Source organism: Bison bison, unplaced genomic scaffold, assembly GCF_000754665.1.
Source record: "Bison bison bison isolate TAMUID 2011002044 unplaced genomic scaffold, Bison_UMD1.0 scf7180017864213, whole genome shotgun sequence".
Classification (NCBI taxonomy): Eukaryota; Metazoa; Chordata; class Mammalia; order Artiodactyla; family Bovidae; genus Bison; species Bison bison.
Window position 1 is genome coordinate 3,564,994 of NW_011494785.1, and position 5,539 is coordinate 3,570,532.

The 5,539-nt window shown below is 43.7% G+C and overlaps 1 protein-coding gene across 2 annotated transcripts in view; it reads right to left on the reverse strand.

Annotated features, from left to right (window-relative positions):
* TULP3 (tubby like protein 3) overlaps positions 1–5,539 on the reverse strand; it is a 30,234-nt gene that overhangs the window by 24,310 nt on the left and 385 nt on the right. The window lies entirely within an intron of this gene.

Here is a 5,539-nt window from a genome sequence, read left to right on the forward strand (position 1 = left end):
GAACATCAGGAAGTTCACGGTTCATGTATTGCCGAAGCCTGGCTTGGAGAATTTTGAGCATTACTTTACTAGTGTGTGAGATGAGTGCAATTGTGTGGTAGTTTGAGCATTCTTTGGCATTGCCTTTCTTTGGGATTGGAATGAAAACTGACCTTTTCCAGTCCTGTGGCCATTGCTGAGTTTTCCAAATTTGCTGACATATTGTGCAGCACTTAGACAGCATCATCTTTCAGGATTTGAAATAGCTCAACTGGAATTCCATCACCTCCACTAGCTTTGTTCATAGTGATGCTTTCTAAGGCCCACTTGACTTCACATTCCAGCATGTCTGGCTTAGGTGAATGATCACACCAACGTGATTATCTGGGTCGTGAAGCTCTTTTTTGTACAGTTCTTCTGTGTATTCTTGCCATCTCTTAATATCTTCTGCTTCTGTTAGGTCCATACCATTTCTGTCCTTTATTGACCCCATCTTTGCATGAAATGTTCCCTTCAATGAAACTAAGCCATGCCGTGTGGGGCCACCCAAGACGGGCGGGTCATGGTGGAGAGGTCTGACAGAATGTGGTCCACTGGAGAAGGGAATGCTGAACCACTTCAGTATTCTTGCCTTGAGAATCCCATGAACAGTATGAAAAGGCAAAATGATAGGATACTGAAAGAGGAACTCCCCAGGTCGGTCAGATCAGATCAGATCAGATCAGTCGCTCAGTTGTGTCCGACTCTTTGTGACTCCATGAATTGCAGCATGCCAGGCCTCCCTGTCCATCACCAACTCCCGGACGTTCACCCAGACTCACGTCCATCGAGTCAGTGACTGCCATCCAGCCATCTCATCCTCTGTCGTCCCTTCTCCTCCTGCCCCCAATCCCTCCCAGCATCAGAGTCTTTTCCAATGAGTCAACTCTTCCCATGAGGTAGCCAAAGTACTGGAGTTTCAGCTTTAGCATCATTCCTTCCAAAGAAATCCCAGGGCTGATCTCCTTCAGAATGGACTGGTTGGATCTCCTTGCAGTCCAAGGGCCTCTCAAGAGTCCTCTCCAACACCACAGTTCAAAAGCATCAATTCTTTGGTGCTCAGCCTTCTTCACAGTCCAAATCTCACATCCATACATGACCACAAGAAAAACCATAGCCTTGACTAGACGAACCCCAGGTCGGTAGGTGCCCAATATGCTACAGGAGATCAGTGGAGAAATAACTCCAGAAGGAATGAAGGGAAGGAACCAAAGCAAAAACAATACCCAGTTGTGGATGTGACTGGTGATAGAAGCAAAGTCTGATGCTATAAAGAGCAATATTGCATAGGAACCTGGAATGTTAGGTCCATGAATCAAGGCAAATTGGAAGTCATCAAACAGGAGATGGCAAGAGTGAACATCGACATTCTAGGAATCAGCGAACTAAAATAGACTGGAATGGGTGTATTTAACTCAGATGACCATTATATCTACTACTGTGGGCAGGAATCCCTTAGAAGAAATGGAGTAGCCATCATGGTCAACAAAAGAGTCCAAAATGCAGTACTTCGATGCAATCTCAAAAACGACAGAATGATCTCTGTTCGTTTCCAAGACAAACCATTCAATATCATGGTGATCCAAGCCTATGCCCCAACCAGTAACGCTAAAGAAGCTGAAGTTGAACGGTTCTATGAAGACCTACAAGACCTTTTAGAACTAACACCCCCAAAAGATGTCCTTTTCATTATAGGGGACTGGAATGCAAAAGTAGGAAGTCAAAAAACACCTGGAGTAACAGGCAAATTTGGCCTTGGAATACGGAATGAATCAGGGCAAAGGCTAATAGAGTTTTGCCAAGAGAACACACTGGTCATAGCAAACACCCTCTTCCAACAACACAAGAGAAGACTCTACACATGGACATCACCAGATGGTCAATACCAAAATCAGATTGATTATATTCTTTGCAGCCAAAGATGGAGAAGCTCTATACAGTCAGCAAAAACAAGACCGGGAGCTGACTGTGGCTCAGATCATGAATTTCTTATTGCCAAATTCAGACTTAAATTGAAGAAAGTAGGGAAAACCACTAGACCATTCAGGTATGACCTAAATCAAATCCCTTAGGATTATACAGTGGAAGTGACAAATAGATTAAAGGGACTAGATCTGATAGACAGATTGCCTGATGAACTATGAACGAAGGTTAGTGACACTGTACGAAAGACAGGGATCAAAACCATCCCCATGGAAAAGAAATGCAAATAAGCAAAATGGCTGTCTGGGGAGGCCTTACAAATAGCTGTGAAAAGAAGAGAAGCGAAAAGTAATGGAGAAAAGGAAAGATATTCCCATTTGAATGCAGAGTTCCAAAGAATAGCAAGGAGAGGTAAGAAAGCCTTCCTCAGCGATCAATGCAAAGAAACAGAGGAAAACAACAGAATAGGAAAGACGAGAGATCTCTTCAAGAGAATTAGACTATCCCACCCTAAAACTAAAATCATCACATTTTAAGAACAGTAAATGAGGGACTTCCTTGGTGGTCCAGGGTTAAGACGGTGCTTCCAATGAAGGCATGGGTTCAATCACTGGTCAGGGAACTAAGATCCCATATTCTGCATGGTTCAACCAAAAATTTAAAAAAAAGAAAATTTAAGTAGCAGAAAAAAAAATCCAAACTTTTTAAAAGTAGCACAAACAAACAAAAAAATCCAACATGCCATAAATTCAAGATGGTATTTTTCAATGTATGGGTCACAGAATGATTCCCAGATATTTGTTAAGAGCTAACATACTTGTGCCTCAGCTCAGTTCTATCAAATCAGAATCACGGAAATCAGCACTGTGACAAGCAATGTGAAAATTCTGACATACTCACTTGTTTACAAAAATAAAACATAAAGAATAGGAAAGGAAAAGATGAGATTACTTAATATACAGAAAATCTTTAGAAGATCCCCCTAAGAAACCTACCAATGAGCAAACTGTGACATGAGAGACAACGAGAAGACATACTTTTCAGAGAATATAGTTTTGTACCTTTCAAAATTTGTTACTGAAATATGTTATTTTATTAATTCGGTATAAATCATTAAGGGAATCCAAAGAAACCCTGTTATTCCAGAGGAGAAAACTGAAGCCAGACAAGTAGCTGAGGGGCTCCAGGTGGCACTGAGAAGCAGTGAGGAAGCTGGGACTGGAGTCAGGAACCCAGTGGGAGCCTCCAGCACTCACCCCACCTCAGTGCCTGGTGGTAAAGCAGAAAGGACCACCTGATAAACACTAGGGCACTACTCTCATCACCTTCAGAACAGGGGCCTCCCAGAGGTCCCGGTGACCCCTATGATACAATCCCTTTATTCCAGAGATCATTCCTGCTAACCATGAGTGCTGTCACAGCAGTCCTAAGGCAAAGGGTCAGCGATGACAATCCTCATTATCAAGACTCATGACAAGTACTGAGAGTCAACAAAGACAGCACATCCACCAGCACGTGGACAGGGTGTCTCTTCTCAAGCATCAGTGGAGTCAAGCTCTAACCAAGCCAGGACAATGCTGTAGGCCTTACTAAGCACAAGAACGTCTGGTGAGGCAGCACAGACTTAATACAAAGAGCATCTTCCTAAGGAACTGGCTCAGAGGAAATAAAGGAAAGCAGACCACAGGAAGTCTCAGTTTGAAAGAAGCCTTAGCAATTTCACTGTTAACTGTACTCAACATACCTAAGGGAATTATCAAGGCCCCTTCCAAGGCCTCAGACCCAGGTTCAATCCCTGGGTGAGGGAGATCCCCTGGAGAAGGGAATGGCAACCCACTCCAATATTCTTGCCTGGGAAATCCACGGACAGAGGAGCCTGGTGGGCTATAGTTAATGAGGTCGCAAAGAGTTGGACGTGACTGAGAAACACACACACACACACACACACCCACACACACACACGTCCAGTCCTCAAATCTTCTAACTTGGAGGAAGACAGCTTCCACTCTTCCTCTGAGCAACTCAAGCACACTTTCCCTCTTGGTAAGAAGAGATGTTAACTTTTTCTTTCAGTGGACACAAAGGCAGGGGAAACAGAACAATTTCCACAGGAAAGAATAAGACAAGCTGGAAATGAAAACTATTCCAAAGAATGTCTGAGTCTCTTTGCTTGGAAAGGAAATGTATTACAGGGGTTATTCTTGCTTTCCTAGGTCTCTATGAAGTCTTCATACTTGGAGAAATACATGCACGATGGATGTCAGAAGGATTTTACTATAGCTCTTGATAATGTCCAGATACACTGTAGTCTTGCATTAGTTAATCTAAGCATATTCAAGCACTGGGGAAGTCTGTTTACCAACAATTAGCTCATCTGATGAAACATCTGAAAAAGAGAGAAGGTGAAAGAGGACAGCAAGCCTGGCCAAGACATAACCCCCAGCCACCACTACTGGCTGCATTTCTGAAAAAAAACCATGGCATATGGACAAACCAGAGACCAGGACTTCCATAGTCTGCTCTGGGTCACCAGGTCGCATCACGCGGAGCAGCCTCTCCCACCATATCTTCAATCCTGTATCAGGAACACAGAGCCAGGAAGGCTCAGGTTCCAAGCACTGGCCAAGCACTGCTGTCATCTCCAGGGGAATCTACAACACAAGCGCCCTACTCAGCCAAGGGGCTGAGAGTGCTGTTTCTAATTCCATCTCCAGTTTCCACTAAATAGTTCAGATACAGGAAAAATGTTCCGTGTATTTGCTCATAATTTTTCTACTTTGTTGAAAATAACTCTGGGGAAACGGTCTCATCACTCAAAAGAAGAATAAGGAAAAAAAAGTCACACGAAACTTTAAAAAGTCAGATGCTATCCTTCACACTGAAAAGTACTCATACCGAAAACTCTATCCATGTATCTCATCAAAAACATCCAAAACATACAACGTGAAGCCAAAAAAAGCAAGAGACATTCATTCCACTCCCCTCTCGGCAACAAGTAAGTTAACCACTGACAGAACATACGGCAGGAGAAACATTTGGTGACTCACACATTCCTCTTTGAAGTCAATTTTCAGATTAAAGAGCTGGTTTCTCTGGGAAGACAAAGAGGAACAAACTTGACAATTATCCCTTGAAACTTCAGGTCCAAAGAATTAAAAACCATTTTGCCTCTTGGTCTCTCAAAGTCAATTCCATTTCTTTTTCCCCAAAATCATGAGTCACACCAAACATCTGGTAGCCGGGAAATTTACTGCCTTAAATCCGTTCACTTAAGATTGACCGGATAGCCATGGCAGAGCGAGCATCACCCGAATTCAACGGATGATGCTGAATTTTAACTGGATGTCCGCCTTGCGCGTCCATATTTATACTTGTAAATGTCGGTTCTTCTCTCGACTTAAGAAACCAAAAAGCAGTGAACCAACTTCACAGAGCGTTGCTCTCACGTAAATAAAACCCGATGAAACAGAAAAACGGGTGTTGTCGGCACCAACGCCTCTCGGGCGACCAGCTTTTGAGTGGTTTCAGCTGCTGACCCAGGGCAGGGTCGGCCCGGCTCCGGACGCAAGCCAGGCGGGACAGGGGAGCAGGCGGGCGC